Below are 23,827 nucleotides of genomic sequence, written 5' to 3' on the forward strand. Positions count from 1 at the left end.
AAGGACCACTGCAGTCAAAATAGATGTCCTGTGTTTTATATTGATATATTTTCACATTGAGGTTGGAATAATACTGTGAACTTGTGAAAATGTTAATGCCCTTTTAGTGTAAGAGCTGCCTGAATTGTCAGCCTGTTTTGGTGGGACAGAGTTTTGGCCTGTCTGGTGAAATAACCAGGTGGTAAATTAGTTAATAGACCAATAAGAAAGAGTTCCAAACCTTTCTGCCAATAACAGCTAGTTTTCAGTTTTCCCCTCCCCACTCTGAACACTGAGTCTAAACTAAAGTCTTGCTTCAGAAATTGCTCTTGTGGAAAAGCTATTTTTGTTTATTTTTAACCATTTGAATTGAAACAAACACAGAGGGTCTACATCATCAGACAATGTTCCTGGGTGGCGTTACAGACCACAACTGTAGCTGAAAATTTACTATTAATACATCCATTTCATAGTGTAAGTGTTTATGTTTGATAATACACTATTTCCATTATGCCGATTTTCACACGATTTGACCTTTGACCCCTTGAAAATGGCCTTCAAAATCTAAATTGAACAATTATGTGTAGTTTCAGCCCAATATGGCGACCTGAGTATGGGCAAGTGGGTGTGTCAAAAGGAGTGGGTGTATGGAAAGCGAATCAACTAATTGGGCAGATTTGTTGCCACTCAAGACCATTTTGCGTGGCTGATTGGGGTGCAGGACGAGTCGATAAGCCAGCAACCAGTGCACAGGTGTTGTATCGACGTGCCTGCCGCCATGAGGTACTTCCTATTTGGTATCACAGTCGTGTTGTTGGTGAAAACTAATGTGGCCATTTTATTTAAAGTAAGATAGCAGCCTACACAATAAATAACTCATTGATAACATCTACACTGAGTGTACAAAACATTGGGAATACCTTCCTAATATTGAGTTGCATCCCTTTTGCCCTCAGAACAGCCTCATTTATTCGGGCCATGGACTCCACAAGGTGTCAAGTTTTCCACAGGGATGCTGGCCCATGTTAACTCCAATTGTGTCAATTTGACTGGATGTCCTTTGGGTGGTGGACCATTCTTGATACACACGTTGAGCATGAAAAATCCAGCAGCGTTGCAGTTCTTGACAAAAATCGGTGCGCCTGGCACCTACTACCATGCCCCATTCACAGGCACTTAACTATTTTGTCTTTTCACCATCTGAATGGCACACATACACAAGCCATGTCGAAATGGTCTCAAGGCTTAAAAATCCTTCTTTAACCCATCTTCTCCCCTTCATCTACACTGATTAAAGTGGATTTAACAAGTGACATCAATACGGGATCATAGCTTTCACCTGGACTCACCTGGTCAGTCTGTCATGGAAAGAGCAGGTGTTCCTAATGTTTCATATTGTTGTTCTGAAGCCATTCCAGCATTGCTTTGGCTGTATGCTTAGGGTCATTGTCCTGTTGGAACGCGAATCTTCGCCCCAGTCTAAGGTCTGAAGCAGTTTCTCACCTAGGATTTGCCTATATATTTGGCTCCATGCATTGTTCCCTCTATCCTTACCAGTCCCTGCCGAAGTCCCTGCCGAAGAAAAGCATCCCCATAGTATGATGCTGCCACCACCATGCTTCACAGTAAGGATGGTGTTAGATGGGTGATGAGCTGTGGCTGGTTTTCTCCAGACATAGCACTTTGCATTCAGAGGAAAAAAATTGTCTCATCAGACCACAGAATCTTTTGCTTTGTGCTCGGTCTTTCACATGCTCCAGATATGCTGTCATGTGCCTTTTTCTCAGGAGCGGCTTCCATCTATCCTCTCTCCCATAAAGCCCAGATTGGTGATGTGCTGTAGAGACTGTTGTCCTTCTGGCAGGATCTCCCATCTCAGCCAAGGAACTATGTTTTTCTGTCAGAGTGGTCATTGGTTTTTTGGTCACCTCCCTGACCAAGGCCCTTCTTGCCCAGTTGTTCAGTTTGCTTAGATGGCCAGCTCTTGGCCAGTCTGGGTAGTTCCATATTTGTTCAATTTCCCAATGATGGAGACCACTGTGCTCTTGGAAACTTTCAACACTTTAGAAATTGTTTTATGCCCTTCCCCAGATATATGCCTCATCGCCATTATATCTGGGAGATCTACAGACATATGCCTCATCACCATTATATCTAGGAGATCTACAGACATATGCCTCATCACCATTATATCTAGGAGATCTACAGACATATGCCTCATCACCATTATATCTGGGAGATCTACAGACATATGCCTCATCATTTATATCTGGGAGATCTACAGACATATGCCTCATCACCATTATATCTGGGAGAGCTACAGACATATGCCTCATCACCATTATATCTGGGAGATCTACAGACATGCCTCATCACCATTATATCTGGGAGATCTACAGACATATGCCTCATCACCATTATATCTGGGAGATCTACAGACATATGCATCATCACCATTATATCTGGGAGATGTACAGACATATGCCTCATCACCATTATATCTGGGAGATCTACAGACATATGCATCATCACCATTATATCTGGGAGATCTACAGACATATGCATCATCACCATTATATCTAGGAGATCTACAGACATATGCATCATCACCATTATATCTGGGAGATCTACAGACATATGCATCATCACCATTATATCTGGGAGATCTACAGACATCAGCCTCATCACCATTATATCTGGGAGATCTACAGACATATGCCTCATCACCATTATATCTGGGAGATCTACAGACATATGCATCATCACCATTATATCTGGGAGATCTACAGACATATGCATCATCACCATTATATCTGGGAGATCTACAGACATATGCATCATCACCATTATATCTGGGAGATCTACAGACATATGCATCATCACCATTATATCTGGGAGATCTACAGACATATGCATCATCACCATTATATCTGGGAGATCTACAGACATATGCATCATCACCATTATATCTGGGAGATGTACAGACAGTTCCTTGGACTGTATGGTATAGTTTCTGCTGTGACATGCACTGTCAACTGTGATATGAAGGTAGTGTGCACCGGTGCTCCAACTGACTCAGACAGTTGAACTTGAGGTGAGGAAGAATTTCAGGCCGACCAGAGTTACTCCTATAATGTAACAATATAAATCTGCATCAAAATCCAACCCTGATGCTACCTGAGCCCGATGAGCCGTAGCCCAGAAAGACCAAACGATTATGCCGTTATCCAATATGCCTATGATATAGTTTACCGCACTTTACACACATTTTAAAAAGTCAGATGTAGCGATGTTAAATAAGGTGACCCCCGAAAGCCAGACGATGTGTAAATTAGCTGTGTATTCAGTCCTTATACTGTAGTAAATGATACATAAAATGTAAGTGCCACAATGGAAATAAGTCAGACTGTGTAAGCCGTGTCACTTTTTCAAAAAAAATGTAACTGACAAATAAAAATGAATCCAAAGTGCAGAGGCAAATTGATGAATGAAAGAGACGTTACACAACATTAAAAAGTTCAATAGCATTGAGATTGTCAGGGTAAGCTTACAAGGTATGGCGATGTGTTTTATTTATTCGAGATTGACATAGTTATGGTGTTGAAAACACAAACCATGATGGTATGTTTTGTTTATTGGTTGTGTGGCTCATTGGCACAGAAACCCTCAACCTTCTAGGTCGTAGCCCTGCATGGCATCGACTGCCACAAAAGCAAAAGGTCACTGCAGTTATAAACCTTGAGTTAATTCTATGAGGGAGGAAGGTGTTCAATTTATTTTACAGTAAAAGAGAGTCATGTGAAAATGTTTTATGTTGGGGACCAGAGTATTGACACTGAGTTTGAACAGATGTGTGATATAACCATTGAAAATGAATCTTATATTCTGAGAACATGGCAACCATGTTAACCATGTTCTTGTTACGCTCGCCTCTAGGAAGAGGGAAAGCAACACCATGCAACAACTCAACGTAGTGTGAAAGAGGTATGGGACTCTAGGTGCGAGTAAGGATGACAAAAGGCAGAGAATTTACCATTTACTAGGAATGTATTTCTTCACACGGTAATATGGGGACAAGGGGCTGGACGGAACCAAAGCAAAGAAAGAAAATGTCAAAATCCACTCTCCCATCTTACCTGCCTACCCACTACTTAACTTAGCACCACCTGGTGCGCTAACCAAAATACAGGGGGTGGTCCACCAGGTCTTACCTAGTGTGCCTAGACAGTGAATACTACGGGTTATGTATGCGCGCAGGCCTCTTGCCTAAGCACTCCCTAGGTGCCTTCCCCTTCCCCCCTGCGAACAAATGAAACAGAATATTTTAAACAATTTCACAAACAAACTGAGAAACATAGGATGGCAAATAAGCTCTCTGACTGAGCAAAAACTCACAGACCATACCAAAGCTGCTCCTAGCAACAACTGACATAGTACATACCAAAACTGCCTGTCTCACTCTCAGCAACAACCAAACTATGATATAGCCATCAGCCTCCTCCATCAGCAATCATCTCCCTTCTGAGCAACAGAACACTGGTTTATATGCAGCTGTAAAAAAGTGTTGGTAATTGACAACAGCAGCATTCTCTGACGAGAGGGCGGGGTCAGGTCTCCAATCATCAATGGGGCTGACCAATCAGCTGCTTGGGGAGAATTTCAGGAAGCCATTTCCTGAAAATACACACATGCAAATACCCAAACCACAACACAGAAACTGGGGAACGTAACAGTTCTTTATATGTTAGGAGAGACGTTGGATGAATAATGTCCTAACCCTCAGAAAACTGGATATAGGAATGTTCTTGCGTTCCAATGAAATATTTTATATTCTGAGAACATGGCAACCACATTCTGGGTAAGTTGTGTTTGAAATTAAGGAATGTTCTCCTAAATTTAACACCAAAACATGCTAAAACGGTTCTCAGGAGGTTTTTGCTAACATACACAGAATGTTCCCCTAACTAATGGAAAATTGGACAGTCAAAAAACTAGGGAATATTACAGGTAACATTACAAAAACGTTCCCTCTCTCCATAATTGTTAGTTGGGTTGAGTTGTCAACTAATGTGAAATCAACAAAATATTTAACCATGTCATTTTGATTAAGGTTACAAACAATCCCCAAATTCCTTTACATTAATGATTTTTTGTAAATGCAATCCCTTTTCCACGATGATTCATCATGACATTGAATGTTTTGTTTTTTAAAGGACATGGAAACAACCTTCATTCAACCAGTTTGTGCCCAGTGGAATGTGATCCCGTAGGTAATTGAACCCATAACATTGGCGTTGCCAGCATCATGCTCTTAACAACTGACCCACAGAGGACTGATCCAATATATCTTGCTTGTTTGAAAATTAACACAATTTTCAGCATTAAAGCTACAATTCTCGATTCTTTAAAAAAAATTGACATACGGCAACCCCGCCACATGACTTTTGTCTGTCTGCCTTATTAGTGTTACCAAAATATGTCATGTTTTAACATCTCACGCCACTCCATTGTCAGTGCTCAGTGAGGAGGGCATCCATAGAATATTGCACTGCAAATAGCCAAATGGAGAGATGATCCAAATGGAAAAAAGACTGATGTATCTGTTATGAGATTTTCCATTTCTGTTTTTTTGTCTTTCTCCCATTGCCTTGAGGCGTGTCAGAAGATGAATTGCCACTAAGTACCATCTCAAACATATTAGAGTCCATAGATTATAGCCATTATAGGTAAAGCTCCTGGCTAAAAGATTAGTCGTCTAATTATAACTTTGCTCATCTTTGGTTGTACATTATTTGTGATGCATTTGCCTCTTTGATGCTTGAGTAGCAAGCGGAATGCCACTTTAATAGTGTTTTCCATCTCCCAATCTGTTTACTCTCATTGCCATAATGGTTGCTGAAATGCTCAAATGGCTCTTGCCACACGTTATGAATGATGTCCTCCTGCTAAATATTTGTTTTGCACCCAAATGAGAATGGTATAGGCGACGGAACATTGAAGAAAGAAGTCAAGCTCACATGCTGACATTGACACCCTCAACTTTGAGGACATCTTCCATCACTCACTTCGAGTTTTTCCCCCCAAAGATTGATTCCATGCTTCCCATCTCTCACTGCTAAAATAAGCCTAGACGGATGCATGACAAATGTTTCGATATATATCGGAGGCCCATTACCTAGCCTTGTTTTTTGTCTGTGAATCCGCTGCCGATCCATCAGCGCGTTTAATCCCAACTGTCCCCACTGTCTGCTAAATGTCACATAAGTTTCCAGACAGCCTGGCTGTCACAGTGGAGTGTGTGTGTGAGTGTGCATGTGTGTTTGTGTCTGTGTGTCAGAGTAAGGAGGGAGCCTTATCCAGAGCAGGGTAAATCCAATCGGTTACCTGGCGAGGCTCAGAGCAGCTCGATCGATGACATTTTCCGTTGTTGCTGATGAACTTCCCTCTCTGAAAAGGTGTATCAATCAGACCTGTCGTCAACCAGGTCTCTGTCTTGCATTTAAAATACATATCCAGCATATGGGACCAGACAGTGTCTTTTCCAATCCTGGTCCTATGGAGTAGGGACGTACAGAATGTTCCGGGTTTTGTTCCAGCCTAGTACCAACACACATGACAGCTCACTTAATGTACATAATCAAGTGCTTGATGATTAGCTGATGTGTGTCAGTACTGGACTGGAACAAAATATGGTACATCCACAGGGTTGAAGAACACTACACTCTTAGAAAAAAAAGGTGCTCTCTAGAACTGAAAAGGGTTCATCAGCTGTCCCTATAGGATAGCCCTTTGAAGCACACTTTTGGTTCCAGGTAGAACTCTTTTGGGTTCTACCTGGAACCACAAAGGGTTCTCCTTTAGACGGTTTGGTTGTTTAGCAACAAAACCAACGTGTGCGTAACAGTGGGGCAAAACAGACTGGGTTGGCTTAGATCAGGGCTTCCCAAACTCGGTCCTGGGGCCCCCCGGGTGCACATTTTGGTTGTTGCCCTAGCACTACACAGCTGATTCAAATAATCAAAGCTTGATGATGAGTTGGTTACTTGAATCAGCTATGTAGTGCTAGGGCAAAAACAAATGTGCACACAGGGGGGCCCCAGGCCCGAGTTTGGGAAACCCTGGCTTAGATTGTTAACAACATGTAAACTATATTTCCAAATGTTTATTGAAAACATAAATACATTTGCACAAATGACCACTTGTCTCTCATACATCGTTACAGTTGTTGGTTAGCTAGCAAGCCATTTTTTTGCCATAGTAGCATAGACACGACATGAGTCAAATCACCTCGAAACATGACATGGTATCAATAAAAAGATACAACAAGCAGGCGAGCCACGTACAATGAGCCACCTACGAATCCCCACATGGCAGCTTCTTGTCATTGTTGCTAGCCAGTGTTGGGGAGTAGTGAACTACATGTACCGTAAAACTTAACTGGTCAAGGGCACACATTTCAGCAAATAAATGCCTGATTCAAATAAACGGTGTGTCTAAATTAATTGTTTACGAGGTTACCATGAATTACAATGAATTGTTTGAGGTTTAATGTTTGATTTGTTACATTGAATAATTTGGGTTATGAATTTTAAAAAATGATGGCAATCATCCATTTTTATTGGCAGTAAGAAACTGCTAGCTATTGACTGCTAACAGCTGAGAGCTGCTAGCTAACTGACATGCACAAAAATGGTCAACAACATTGGGAGTACAGACTAAAAGCTCTTCACGGATCCACCTGTACCTGAATACCCGATCTGGGATCCGAGTGTGTCTGGATGCAGAATTCTAAATTATGTCATGGGTCTAGGTCGGATCTGATAAGATTGTCACAGGTTTCGGGTATGTGTAATTTTAACTGACTTGTCCATAAGGGCCTGTAGAGATCTGAATGTGACTGCTGCTCTTGCTTTTCACGAGAGTAGAGAGTGTAGCTTGTTGTTGTTGGCCAATCAGAAGTCATCAAAGTGGCAATAGGCTACAGTCATAGAGCCTCTGTTTGTGGCAAAAGTTAGAAGCTATGTAATCAACGGAAGATGGAATTAAAATGGCGGAATTCAAAGTTAAAGGAGAAGGACTGGCTACAATGACGAAGAGCCACCAGGTAGGCTGCTACATAATATTCTGAATGGAGTTGCTGTTATTTTTAACTGTAGGATAAGACGCCTACACACTCCAAAAAGCAAGGTCTGCAGCCTCTAGTTTTGTCTAATCTTGATTATTGTCCAGTCATGTGCTCCAGTGCTGCAAGGAAAGACCAAGTTAAGCTGCAGCTGGCCCAGAACAGAGCGGCACATTTTGCTCTTAATTGTAATCGGAGGGCTGATATAAATACTATGAATGCCAGTCTCTCTTGGCTAAGAGTTGAGGAGAGACTGACTGCATCACTTCTTTTTATAAGAAAAAATAATGTGTTGAAAATCCCAAATTGTTTGCATAGTCAACTTACACACAGCTCTGACACACACACATATCCACCAGACATGCCACCAGGGGTCTTTTCACAGTCTCCAAATCCAGAACAAATTCAAGAAAGCTTACAGTATTATATAGAGACCTTATTGCATGGAACTTCATTCCATCTCGTATTGCTCAAATAAACAGCAAACCTGGTTTCAAAAAACAGAAAGCAACACCTCACGACACAATGCCTCTCCCCTATTTGACCTAGATAGTTTGTGTATGCATTGATATGTAGGCTACGTGTGCCTTTTTAAAAATGTTTGTAGTTCTTTCCTTGAGCTGTTCTTGTCTATTGATGTTCTATATTGTGTCAATCTGTATTATGTTTCATGTTTTGTGTGGACCACAGGAAGAGTAGCTGCTGCTTTGGCAACAGTTAATGGGGATCCTAATAAAATACCAAAATACCACTGCAGCCTCAATTAGCCTAGCTAGCTAACGTTAGCTAGCTTAACTAGTTTCTCCCAGTTTGATGCAGTCAAGACAGGTACTATGTAATCATATTTGATTTGATATATATCTAGGTACGATAGCTAATATTCTACTATAGCGCGAGTCGCCTTGGTTGGTTTCTGTCTCTCGTCTCTCCCTCCCTCCTTCCTGTGTCACTCAGTACGGCGCCTTCCCCACTTGCTAGAGCGGCACCTCTCACTCCCTCCTCTAACTCGAGCTTTATCAGCTCTGGTTAATATAGTAGCTTAAAAAAATACTTTTCTGGATGCCTACACCTCCAATGTTACTAAAGTAGGTAGCAGCATAGGACTCTCCAACCCAGCTCCTCTTTAAATGTTACATTTCTCTTTTTATGTAACTCTGACAAGAAAACCACATCTGCTGACAACCTCTTTAAGTGTTCGAGAACCATATGCTTTTATTACCCATCATGGAGACTGTGCACATTCCATGTGATAAGTTGGATTTTGTTGGTCTTTACTTGTATAGAATTAAAGTTAACCTTATTTGTTCCGCCTATAATTGAAGAACCAAGTAAAACACTTTAGGAGACAGGACATATGATGGCGTTGGGACCTCATACAATGCTATGTACTACTCCCTTCACAGAACAGCACAAACTGGCTCTAACCAGAATAGAAACAGGAGTGGGAGGCCCCGGTGCACAACTGAGCAAGAGGACAAGTACATTAGTGTCTAGTTTGAGAAACAGACACCTCACAAGTCCTCAACTGGCAGCTTCATTAAATAGTACCCGTAAACCACCAGTATCAACGTCAACAGTGAAGAGGCGACTCCGGGATGCTGGCCTTCTAGGCAGAGTTGCAAAGAAAAAGACATCTCAGACTGGCCAATAAAAAGAAAAGATTAAGATGGGCAAAATAACACAGACATTGGACAGAGGAACTCTGCCTAGAAGGCCAGCATCCCGGAGTCACCTCTTCACTGTTGACGTTGCGATCCACTCCTCTTTCTATTCTGGTTAGGGCCAGTTTGCGCTGTTCTGCGAAGGGAGTAGTACATAGCATTGTACGAGATCTTCAGTTTCTTGGCAATTTCTCGCATGGAATAGCCTTAATTTCTCAGAACAAGAATAGACTGACGAGTTTCAGAAGAAAAATGTATGTGTATATCTGGCCCGGGTGTGAAAGCCCCAGGTCAATTTCAGAACAGGTCCAACTTTTTGGACCCGTGAATACGTCTAGTACAGACTCCCAGAAATTGGCCGATCACCCTCTAGTGGCGAATGTAAGAACAGTCAAAGAGGAGAATAATTATTCTGTCAAGGAAGTGTTGTTTTCCCCCCCAAAATAGACATACTAAGACAAAAGAAGCATGACACGGTGTGTAAAGGATAACACATTCGAGCAGAAATGTAATAAATGTATTTATATGCTGTAAATGAAGGCTGGAATTAACCATTTAACTATGCAAATGAGTGTGCATGAAGGAAACAGACACATGGCTCAAATAGAAACCTGTTTCTAATAAGCATCTCGTGTTCAGTGAATTCAGCAAATAAATGCCAAGGCTATTAATTGAAGTTTTACAGCAGTTCAACTAATAATTAATCTAAATTCAGTGTTTTCAGTAGTTAATTACTTTGTTTGCCATGTAGTGGTGTAGCTAACAATGAATTACAAAACTATTTTTATTTTATTTTTTTATTAAAAAAATGGGTGAAGTAGGCAATAATTTCTTTTTCGGCATAGTTCTCACTTGAAACATTGTTTTTGTGTTTAATAGACTAAATTACACATTCTATTAACGTGTATGACGCCAAAGTGATCCGTTTTTTCAATTTGTCTATGTCATTTCAGAGGATAATTTTTCACTAAGTAGTTTGGATGAAGTGAAGTATTTTTTTCAAAGTAACTTTAGTTCAGTAAACTATACTTTTCTTAAGGGTGGCCTTACTGAAGCTGAACTTCTTTCAGTGTGAAGTAATTGGTAGCTTGGTAACCTCGTAGATTCCCTAACACTGCTTGCTTGCTTGCTATCTGACCGTTCAGAATCATAACACCACACTGTCTTCTGCCTAATCCATGATTGCACATCATTAACATGACGTTGTCAGCCAACCAGTCTATGGGGACAGCTAAAGACCCCTTTAGGAACACCTTTTTTTAAGAGTGTAGGTGGAGAGGTTTTTGGTGATGTCTGTAAGTTGGTGATGCCACATGTACATATTGTCCTCATAATACCCTAAAGCGAGCACCGGTAACAAATGTGTTGCCATTATTCTTTTGCATAGAACAAAAGTGAGGGAAGAAGGGTTATTGAAGCTTGATGATTTTCAGTGTAGCGGACACACTGCAACATGTTCACGTTATTTCTTATAAACAGATTACTCATTGACTTTGTACAATCAGTTAATGCATGTATTAATCACAATAACTTGTTAGAGCAGCAAATGTATGTGCTGGTCAAAACATGTTAGCTGCCATTTCAACTCAAAGAGAGATAAGAAGATAGGATCGGATGGAGAGTCAGTCTGTGTGAAGGAAGAGATCAGGCGTCGGAGCAGTTATGATATGGGTGTCTGATGCCTTTTCAGATGCGCTGTTTTGGCCGCTGCACCAGTCAATCACAATTACAATGGCGATGGGAGACGAGAGCAGCGATGCAGAAGGAGCAGGAGCGATAATTACAATGCAAGGGACAAGATAATGGGAACGCGTCTTGCTCTCCCAACCATTTCCTGTATTAACTGCTGACTGACATCCGACAACCGGCAATCACAGGTAATATTTGTGAAGACCAAAATGAAGGAATATGACAGTGGTGTCTGTGTGTGTGTGTGTGTGTGTGTGTGTGTGTGTGAGAGAGATAGAGAGAGGGTGTTTGTTCATTTATGTGGGTGTTTGCCTGTATCGGCACACGTGTGATTGTGAGTGCATGTGTGAGAACATGTGTCCACACAAGCTTATGTGTATTATGTACAGTGCATTCAGAAAGTATTCAGACCCCTTGACTTTTTTCACATTTTGTTATGTTACATTCTTATTCAAAAATGGTTCAATAAAACATTTTCCTAATCAAGCGACACAATACCCCATCATAACAAAGCAAAAACAAGTTTAGAAATTGTTGTCGAATGTCAAAAAAATAAATTCAAAACGTATTTACATAAGTATTCAGAGCCTTTTGATAGAGCTCCGGCACATCGTGTTTCCATTGATCATCCTTCAGATTTTTCTACAACTTGATTATTGTCCACCTGTGGTAAATTCAATATATTGGACCTGATTTAGAAAGGTACACACCTGTCTATATAAAGTCCCACAGTTGACAGTGCATGTTAGAGAAAAAAAACTTAGCCATGAGGTTGAAGGAATTGTCCGTAGAGCTCTGAGACAGGATTGTGTCGAGGCACAGATCTGGGGAAGGGTACCAAAAAAAATGTGCAGCATTGAAGGTCCTTAAGAACACAGTGGCCTCCATCATTCTAAAGTGGAATAAGTTTGAACCACATAGAGCTCGTCCTAGAGCTCGTCACCCGGCAAAATGGACAAATCAAGCTAGAAGGGCCTTGGTCAGGGAGGTGCCCAGAACCCGATGGTCACTCTGACAGAACTCCAGCATTTCTCTATGGTGATGGGAGAACCTTCCAGAAGGACAACCATCTCTGCAGCACTCCACCTATCAGGCCTTTTATGGTAGATTCACCAGAGAGAAGAGACTCCTCAGTTAAAGGTCCGACAGCCCTCTTGGAGTTTGCCAAAGGGAACATTAAGAACTCTCAGATTATGAGAAACAAGATTCTCTGGTCTGATGAAAACAAGATTGTACTCTATGACCTGAATGCCAAGCGTCACATCTAGAGGAAACCTGGCACCATCCCTAGGGTGAAGCATAGTGGTGGCAGCATCATGCTGTGGGGATGTTTGTCAGGGACAGGGACTGGGAGACTAGTCCGGATTGAGGGAATGACGAACGGAGCAAAGTACAAAGATATCCTTGATGAAAACCTGCTCCAGAGCGCTCTGGACCTCAAACTGGGGTGAATGTTCACCTTCCAACAGGACAACGACCCTAAGCACTTAGCCAAGACAACACAGGAGTGGCTTCAAGACATTAAATTATCTGGCAGCAGCTCTGGTGGACATTCCTGCAGTCAGCAGGCCTATTGCACGCTCCCTCAAAACTTCTGTGGCATTGTGTTGTGTGACAAAATGGCAAATTTTCGAGTGGCCTTTTATTGTCCCCAGCACAAGGTGCACCTGTGTAATGATCATGCTGTTTAATCAGCTTCTTGATATGCCACTCCTGTCAGGTGGATGGATTATTCTAGCAAAGGAGAAATGCTCATGAACAGGGATGTAAACACATTTGTGCACAACATTTGAGAAAAATAAGCTTTTTGTGCATATGGAACATATCTGGGATCTTTTATTTCAGCTCATGAAACATGGGACCAACACTTTACATGTTGTGTTTATATTTTTGTTCAGTATAGTAGACATTAAACATCTATAACCAAACTGGCTAATACTCTGTTGTTGACCGATGGTAGCTATAGCATGCCAGATGCTAATCTGAGTGCTACTACTAGCAGCAGTAAATCCAAACAATGGCTAACACAAACATTGGCCACCATGATTACCACCACCACCAAGCCGTTCCTCTCTTGGCGTCAATGCTGCAATGTATTGTTGGTATAGGAGTTTTTGATGAATGTAATTCCAATTGCGAAAGTACAAGTGTATATTTGTTTGTTTACACTTTTGCATACAGACTGTTTAGATGGATTATCAGCAATCTACGTTGTTAGAGTTGTGGAAATATAAAGTGCAACCTCTCCTTTTTAATAATAAGAAAAACCATTATCCCCATCCCTCTCAAGTGTAGCAAGCTGTGGGCATTTATCTGTGTAGTCTAATGAAAATGTGTCGTTATTGGGCTTAATGAAAATTAAGTTGTTTATGAAGTGCTTGATTACGAGGGTTTAATGTTTAATGTACATACTTGAGTTGAGCAATGGGGTACACACATAATCGTACACACCGCAGATGCCCAAACAGCACTCAAGCAATATTATGCATATTGATTTTGAGCAGGATGAAACATATTCCCCGATGATAAATAGATACAGTATATACACTACCGTTCAAAAGATTGGGGTCACTAAGAAATTTCCTTTTTGTCCATTAAAATAACTTCAAATTGATCAGAAATAGTGTAGACATTGTTAATGTTGAAAATGACTATTGTAGCTGGAAACGGAATATCCACATAGGCGTATTGATCATTAGAAAACCCTTTTGCAATTATGTTAGCACGGCTGAAAACTGTTGTCCTGATTAAATAAACAATAAAACTGGCCTTCTTTAGACTAGTTGAGTATCTAGAGCATCAGCATTTGTGGGTTTGATTACAGACTCAAAATGGCCAGAAACAAATAACTTTCTTCTGAATCTCGTCAGTCTATTCTTATTCTGAGAAATGAAGGCTATTTTCCATGCGAGAAATTACCAAGAAACTGAAGATCTCGTAGAACACAGTGTACTATTCCCTACACAGAGCAGTGCAAACTGGCTCAAACCAGAAAAGAAAGAGGAGTGGGTGGCACCGGTGCACAACTGACACTGGACAGAGGAACTCTGCCTAGAAGGCCAGCATCCCAGAGTCGCCTCTTCACTAAAGACATTGAGACTGGTGGTTTGCACTATTGTACTATTTAATGAAGCTGCCAGTTGAAGACTTGTGAGGCGTCTGTTTCTCAAACTGGACACTAATGTACTTGTCCTCTTGCTCAGTTGTGCACTGGGGCCTCCCACTCCTCTTTCTATTCTGGTTAGAGACAGTTTGTGCTGTTCTGTGAAGGGAGACTCTTCTATGCTGTAATGTTAAGATTTCACTTCACTGGAACTAAGGAGCCCGGAACATGAAAAACAGCCCCAGTCCATTATTCCTCCTCCACCAAACTTTACAGTTGGCACAGAGTCCAATGGCGGCGAGCTTTACACCACTCCAGCCGACGCTTTGCATTGCACATGGTGATCTTTGGCATGTGTGCAGCTGCTTGGCCATAGAAACCCATTTCACGCTAACCAAGGTTGCCAGCTCGTGGTTTTAGTGCCAGCATCGGTCTGTGGTGGTATGTTGACAGCTACAAAAAATACAGATAAACTCTCTAGGTAGATAGTGTGGTCTACAGCTTATCATGAGATACTCTACCTCAGGTGAACAAAACCTTGAGACTTCCTTAGATATTGTGCATCAGCTGTTGTTCACATACATGCATAGGCCCCCGCCCCATGTCTTACCAGAGCCTGCTGTTCTGTCCTGCCGATGGAGTGTAAATCCCGCCAGCTGTATGTTCTTAATGTTGTTGTTCAGCAACGACTCGGTGAAACATAAGATATTGTTTTTATATATTGCTTTTAATGTCCCGTTGGTAGGATATACGTGCTTTCAGCTAGTCCCATTTCTTTTCCAGAGATTGAACATTAGCTAGCAGGACGGAAAGCAAGGTCAGATTAGCCACTCGTCGCCTGATCGTCGCAAAAATCCTCGCAAGTCTAGCTGGGCAGAAACTTGATGAACTGACTTGTTGAAAAGGTGTCATTGTCACGGTTGTTGAAAAGGTCGGACCAAGGCTTTTATTTAAGTGAAACTTTCAAACAAAAACAATAAACAAGCAACAAAACGTGACTTACGTGGTACAAACAATATCCCACAACCCAGGTGGGAACAATGAAGAACTTAAGTATGATCCCCAATTAGAGACAACGATAATCAGCTGCCTCTAATTGAGAACCATACCAAGTACACCAACATAGAAATAGGAAAACTAGAACACCCCCCTTGTCACGCCCTGACCTACAACACCATAGAGAACCAAGGGCGTGACAGTCTCCCCCCAAAGGTGTGGACTCCAGCCGCAAAACCTGAAACCAAATGGGGAGGGCAGGGGGGGTGACTAGTGTCGGTGGCATCTCCTGTGCTGGTCGTAGCCCCCGCCCAGACCCCGGATCCGGCCATGGCGCCCTCATAAATAAAAGTAGTGATGAATTCAATATCTCCTCCACTTTCAGCCAGGAGAGATTGACATGCATATTATTAATATTACTATTAATATTAGCTCTCCGTGCCGCCCTGTTCTGAGCCAATTGCAATTGTTTTGCAAGTCCTTTTTTGTGGCACCTGACCACACGACTGAACAGTAGTCAAAGTGCGACAAAACTAGGGCCTGTAGGACCTGCCTTGTTGATAGTGTTGTTAAGAAGGCAGAGCGTCGATTTATTATAGCATCGATTTATTTCTTCTCCCCATCTTAGCTACTACTGCATGGATAAGTTTTAACCATGACAGTACAATCTAGGGTTACTCCAAGTAGTTTAGTCATCTCAACTTGCACAATTTCTATAAGGGCACAAGGCGAGACCCAAATGCACACAGGAGGCAGATGGTTGAGCTCCGATATTTATTATACCAAAAGGGGTAGGCAAAAGGCAGGTCGGGGACAGACGAGAGTTCATAAACCAGGTCAGAGTCCAAACAGTACAAGGGGATAGGCAGGCTTGAGGTCAGACCAGGTAGAGTGGTCAGGCAGGCGGATTCGGTGTCAGGACAGGCAAGGGTCAAAACCAGGAGGTCTAGGAAAAAACAGAAACTGGGAAAAATAGGAGCAAGTAGAAACGCTAGTTGACTTGGCAAAAGAAGATGAACTGGCACAGAGAGACAGGAAACACAGGGATAAATACACCGGAGACTAATGGAGAAAACAGGAGACACCTTGAGGGGGGTGGAGACAATCACAAAGAAACAGATCAAATCAAATCAAATCAAATTTTATTTGTCACATGCACATGGTTAGCAGATGTTAATGCGAGTGTAGCGAAATGTGTGTGCTTCTAGTTCCGACAATGCAGTAATAACGAACAAGTAATCTAACTAACAATTCCAAAAAACGACTGTCTTATACACAGTGTAAGGGGATAAAGAATATGTACATAAGGATATATGAGTGAGTGATAGTACAGAGCAGCATAGGCAAGATACAGTAGATGATATCGAGTACAGTATAACATATGAGATGAGTATGTAAACAGTGGCATAGTTAAAGTGGCTAGTGATCCATGTATTACATAAGGATGCAGTCGATGATATAGAGTACAGTATATACGTATGCATATGAGATGAATAATGTAGGGTAAGTAACATTATATAAGGTAGCATTGTTTAAAGTGGCTAGTGATATATTTACATAATTTCCCATCAATTCCCATTATTAAAGTGGCTGGTGTTGAGTCAGTGTCATTGACAGTGTGTTGGCAGCAGCCACTCAATGTTAGTGGTGGCTGTTTAATAACAGTCTGATGGCCTTGAGATAGAAGCTGTTTTTCAGTCTCTCGGTCCCAGCTTTGATGCACCTGTACTGACCTCGCCTTCTGGATGACAGCGGGGTGAACAGGCAGTGGCTCGGGTGGTTGATGTCCTTGATGATCTTTATGGCCTTCCTGTAGCATCGGGTGGTGTAGGTGTCCTGGAGGGCAGGTAGTTTGCCCCCGGTGATGCGTTGTGCAGACCTCACTACCCTCTGGAGAGCCTTACGGTTGAGGGCGGTGCAGTTGCCATGCCAGGCGGTGATACAGCCCGCCAGGATGCTCTCGATTGTGCATCTGTAGAAGTTTGTGAGTGCTTTTGGTGACAAGCCGAATTTCTTCAGCCTCCTGAGGTTGAAGAGGCGCTGCTGCGCCTTCTTCACGATGCTGTCTGTGTGAGTGGACCAATTCAGTTTGTCTGTGATGTGTATGCCGAGGAACTTAAAACTTGCTACCCTCTCCACTACTGTTCCATCGATGTGGATAGGGGGGTGTTCCCTCTGCTGTTTCCTGAAGTCCACAATCATCTCCTTAGTTTTGTTGACGTTGAGTGTGAGGTTATTTTCCTGACACCACACTCCGAGGGCCCTCACCTCCTCCCTGTAGGCCGTCTCGTCGTTGTTGGTAATCAAGCCTACCACTGTTGTGTCGTCCGCAAACTTGATGATTGAGTTGGAGGCGTGCGTGGCCACACAGTCGTGGGTGAACAGGGAGTACAGGAGAGGGCTCAGAACGCACCCTTGTGGGGCCCCAGTGTTGAGGATCAGCGGGGAGGAGATGTTGTTGCCTACCCTCACCACCTGGGGGCGGCCCGTCAGGAAGTCCAGTACCCAGTTGCACAGGGCGGGGTCGAGACCCAGGGTCTCGAGCTTGATGACGAGCTTGGAGGGTACTATGGTGTTGAATGCCGAGCTGTAGTCGATGAACAGCATTCTCACATAGGTATTCCTCTTGTCCAGATGGGTTAGGGCAGTGTGCAGTGTGGTTGAGATTGCATCGTCTGTGGACCTATTTGGGCGGTAAGCAAATTGGAGTGGGTCTAGGGTGTCAGGTAGGGTGGAGGTGATATGGTCCTTGACTAGTCTCTCAAAGCACTTCATGATGACGAGTGCTACGGGGCGGTAGTCGTTTAGCTCAGTTACCTTAGCTTTCTTGGGAACAGGAACAATGGTGGCCCTCTTGAAGCATGTGGGAAGACTGGTATAGGGATTGATTGAATATGTCCGTAAACACACCGGCCAGCTGGTCTGCGCATGCTCTGAGGGCGCGGCTGGGGATGCCGTCTGGGCCTGCAGCCTTGCGAGGGTTAACACGTTTAAATGTCTTACTCACCTCGGCTGCAGTGAAGGAGAGACCGCATGTTTTCGTTGCAGGCCGTGTCAGTGGCACTGTATTGTCCTCAAAGCGGTCAAAAAAGTTATTTAGTCTGTCTGGGAGCAAGACATCCTGGTCCGTGACTGGGCTGGATTTCTACCTGTAGTCCGTGATTGGCTGTAGACCCTGCAGTCAATCAGGGCGTGACAGTATCCCCCCCTCCTCTAGGGATGCCTACATGGGCGCATACCTGGCTGACCGGGATGTCAGCGGTGAAAGTGGGGTCCAGGATGTCTCGAGCGGGAACCCAGCACCTCTCCTCCGGGCCGTAACTCTCCCAGTCAACCAGATACTGGAAACCCCTGCCGCGTGGTCAAACACCCAGGATGCGTTTCACAGTGTATGCCGGATGGCCATCGATGACATCGGGGGGGATGGGCCTGGAGACAGAAGACAAAGGGCTGTGAGACACGGGCTTAATCCTAGACACATGGAAAGTCGGGTGAATACGGATGGTAAGGGGTAACACAAGATGGACAGCAGTGGAACTAGGGACCCTAGAAATGGAAAAATGACCAATGAAACGGGGGAAAAGTTTGCGGGACTCCACCCAAAGGGCAGGTCCCAAGTGGAAAGCTATACCCTCTGCCCAATGCGGTAGCGAGGAGCTGGAGTCCGGTGGCGGTCCTCTTGTCGACGATACTTAGAGTTGGTCTTGAGAAGTGCTGCCCGAGCTTTTCTCCAGGTACATCGACAGCGGCGGACAAACATCTGAGCCGAGGGTACGTTGACCTCCTGCTCTTGTTCTGGGAAGAGTGGAGGTTGATACCCCATAGAGCACTCAAAAGGGGAGAATCTCTTGGCTGAACAGGGAAGGGTGTTCCGGGCATGCTCCACCCAGACTACTTGTCGGCTCCAGGTAGTAGGGTTGGTTGAGAGCAGGCATCTTAGGGGGGTCTCTAGGTCCTGGTTAGCTCGCTCCGACTGGCCGTTGGATTGGGGATGGAATCCAGAGGACAGACTGGCCAATTACCCAATAAGGGTGCAGAACGCCTTCCAGGACTGAGACGAGAACTGAAGACCCTGGTGGGAGACCATGTTCACCGGGAGTCCATGCTGATGTGCTGGACCATAAGCTGGGCCGTCTCCTTGGCAGAGGGTAGTTTGGGGAGAGGGATGAAATAGGCGGCCTTGGAGAACTGGTCCACTACCATCAGAATGACAGTGTTGCCATCAGACGCAGGTAGCCCAGTGACAAAGTCCAGAGAGATATGGGACCAGGGACGATGAGGGACAGGTAGTGGCTGAAGGAGGCCAGAAGGAGCTTGCCGTGGAGTCTTGTTCTGAGCACACACTGTGCACGTGACGACGAAGGCAGAGATGTCAGAAACCATTGTGGGCCAACAGAAACGTTGTCGGAGGAAGGCTAGGGTATGACGGGAACCTGGATGACAGGACAGCCTGGAGGAATGAGCCTATTCCAGGACGTGGGACCGAACTGAGTTAGGGACTAAAAAAACAGTTAGCTGGGCCCCCTTCAGGTTCAGGCTGGAAATGTTGTGACTTGCGGATCAATGTTTCAATACCCCAATCCACATGAGGTAGGGAGAATGATTTCTGAGACCAAAGGTGTGTCAGAGGAACTGTATAGGTGGGAGAGGGCAACAGGCGTCACATTTTTGGACCCTGGGCGGTAGGTAAATGGTGAAGTTGAATCTTGTAAACAATAAAGTCCAATAGGGCCTGCCTGGAGTTAAGGCGCTTGGCTGTATGGAGATATTCCAAATGTTTATAGTCAGTCCAAACCAAGACTGGCTGTTCTGCTCCCTCCAGCCAGTGCCTCCACTCTTCCTGCGCCATCTTGACCGCCAGGAGTTCTTGGTTGCCTATGTCGTAGTTACTCTCTGCAGGATTGAGACGATGGGACAGGAAGGCACAGAGATGGAGCTTCTGATCCTGGGCAGATCGGGATGGATCTGGATGTACGAGGATAGGTGCTGTGGTGAACCGATGCTTCAGGTCCGCGAAGATTCTGTCGGCCGCTGGAGACCATGTGAACGATACCTTGGGAGAGGTGAGTGCAGAGAGGGGGGCCGACAGGGTGCTGTAGCCCCTCACTTCTGCCATGAATTCCTCCAGGCTGTGGCACACAGCAGACTGCTGCTCCCACACAGCTGTTGCCCAGGAAAGCGCACTTCCGGACATTAGCGTGATTAAATACTCTATCTTCGATTGGTCTGACGGAATGAAGAGGGCTGGAGTTAAAAAATGAGGGAGCACTGGGAAAGGAACGCCCAGCAGGTACCAGGATTGCCTGCATAACGCTCCGGAGGAGGTAAGCGATGTTCTCGAGGAGCTGGTTGAACAAATCCACTAGTAGTAGAAAGGTTACTGGCTGGTTGGGAGGTCTCAGAGGTGCTGGCCTGTCTATGAGCTAACTCACTGATTTTCTCAATTATAGCTTTGAACCCTTGGTCGTGGTGTTCCGTCAGGGAACGAAGCCCTTCCAAAAGGTCCAGCAGTAGCTCCTCTTGCCTCCCAATGGTGGCTCCCTGCAGGGAGACAGCGTGACGGAGCTGGTCCCGGTCTGCTGGGTCTGTCATGGCCAGTTCGTACTATAAGGGCACAAGGCGAGACCCAAATGCAAGACACACGAGGCTCCTGCGTGTCTCCTTGCTCCTATACAACCAGTGTTTCTCCTTGCTCCTATTTTTCCCAGTCTCTGTTTTTTCCTAGCCCTCCTGGTTTTGACCCTTGCCTATCCTGATGCCGAAACCGCCTGCCTGACCACTCTGTTTGTTCTGACCTCGAGCCTGCCTATCCCCTTGTACTGTTTGGAGTCGGACCTGTTCACTGAACCCCTGCCGGTCGTGACCTCGAACCTGCCTATCCCCTGGTATTGTTTGGACTCTGACCTGGTTTACTCTCGTCTGTCCCCGACCTGCCTTTTGCCTACCCCTTTTGGTATAATGAATATCGGAGCTCAACCTTCTAGGCAGAGTTCCTCTGTCCAGTGTCTGTGTTCTTTTGTCCATCTAAATCTTTTCTTTTTATTGATCAGTCTGAGATATGACTTTTTCTTTGCAACTCTGGCTAGAAGGTCAGCATCCCGGAGTTGCCTCTTCACTGTTGACGTTGATACTGGTGGTTTGCGGGTACTAGTTAATGAAGCTGCCAGTTGAGGATTTGTGAGGTGTCTGTTTCTCAAACTAGACACTCTTGCTCAGTTGTGCACCAGGTACTCCCACTCCTCTTTCTATTCTGGTTAGAGCCAGTCCGCGCTACTCTGTGAAGGGAATAGTACACAGTGTTGTATGAGATCTTCAGTTTCTTGGCAATTTCTCGCGTGGAATAGCCTTAATTTCTCAGAACAAGAATAGACTGACAAGTTTCAGAAGAAAGGTCTTTGTGTATGGCCATTTTGAGCCTGTAATCGAACCCACAAATGCTAATGCTCCAGATACACAACTAGTCTAAAGAAGCCCAGTTTAATCAGAACAGAGGTTTTCAGCTGTGCTAACATATTTGCAAAAGGGTTTTCTAATGATTAATTCGCCTTTTAAAATGATAAACTTGGATTAGCGAAAACAATGTGCCATTGGAACACAGGAGTGATGGTTGCTGATAATGGGCCTCTGCACGCCTATGTAGACATTCCATCAGAAATCAGCCGTTTCCAGCTACAATAGTCATTTACAACATTAACAATGTCTACACTGTATATCTGACCAAATTGAAGTTATTTTAATGGACACAAATGTGACCCCAAACTTTTGAACGGTAGTGTAAGGTCCCTCAGTCAAGTATTGAATTTCAAGCACAGATTTAACTACAAAGACCAAGGAGCTTTTCGAAAGGCTCATAAAGGAGGGCAGTGATTGGTTAATGGGTAACAATAACAAATCAGACATTGAATATCTCTTTAAGCATGGTCAAGTTAATAATGATGCTGTGGAGTAAATGTAAAACCACCCAGACACATCAAAGATTCAGCCGTCCTTCTGAACCATTGGGGATTTTAAAACAGCTAACAGTTCAATGTCTGTGATGGTCGAAATTTTAGGATGAATCAACAACATTGTAGTTACTCCACAATAATAACTTCAATGGCAGAGTGAAAAGAAGAATACAAACTAAAAGAACTTGCATCTTGGATGCAACAAGGCACTAAAGTAATACTGCAAACAAAACACAGTAAAGGAATATACTTTTTCGCCTAAATGCAAAGCCTTGTGTTTGGGGCAAATCCAACACAACACGTCACTGCCTCTCACTGAGTGACTCTCTTTATTTTCAAGCATGATGGTGGCTGCATCATGGTATGGGTATGCTTGACATTGGCAAATTCTGTGGTTTTCTGGATGAAAAGAAACGGGATGGAGCTAAGCACAGTCAAAATCCTAGAGGAGAACCTGCATCAGTGTGCTTTACACCAGGGACTGTAAGAGGAATTCACCTTTCAGCAGGACAATAACCTACAATAGAAGGCCAAATCTACGCTGGAGTTGCTCACCAAGAAGACAGTGAATGTTCCTGAGTGGCCAAGTTAGTTGGGACTTAAATTAGCTTGAAAATCTATGGCAAGAGCTTGAAAAATTCTGAAAAGATAAATGGGCAAATATTGCACAATCTAGGTGTGTAAAACTCTTACAGACATACCCAAGAAGATGCACAGCAGTAAAACACAATTAAATCAATTTTAATCCCACTTTGTGGCTAGTATATTATAATTTTTTTTAAAGACTATCACAATGTCTGAAAGACACTGTTTGGAAAGATTAGTGTGATGTAAGCCTGATCAATTGACTAAGAAACAAGTCATGGCTACTCGTAATCAAATGTAAAATAATCACAAAAGTTATTCATTCTTGTTGTTACCATTCCAGAGGAGAATACAATAACCTACATTTTGGAGGGAAACAGTAGAATACTCACAACCGTCCCGTTAAGAACCCTCCTTGCCTCTCCACTGCTCACAACACATCACTCAACAGTCATCTAGCAAAAAATGGAGGAAGCTGCTAAAAGCTGTTCACACGCATGCAGGCAGTGTGTGGGGGGGATTACGCCATCCCCTAACATACAAGCTCACCGCCATGGTCTTTTTTATACAAGTGTCAAAGATAAGGTTACATTGTTTGCACGCGTATCAAATGTCACCGCTGGAAAAAGTTGAGCCCACTCGAGGATGATTGAAGGGTAGATTATTAGAGGGATGATTGTGCATGTTCCAGAATATAACCTCCTTTTGTTGTGGTGCTGCTGCAAATTATGCAAATTAATGTTGA

This window comes from Oncorhynchus kisutch, linkage group LG16, assembly GCF_002021735.2.
Source record: "Oncorhynchus kisutch isolate 150728-3 linkage group LG16, Okis_V2, whole genome shotgun sequence".
NCBI classification, from domain to species: domain Eukaryota; kingdom Metazoa; phylum Chordata; class Actinopteri; order Salmoniformes; family Salmonidae; genus Oncorhynchus; species Oncorhynchus kisutch.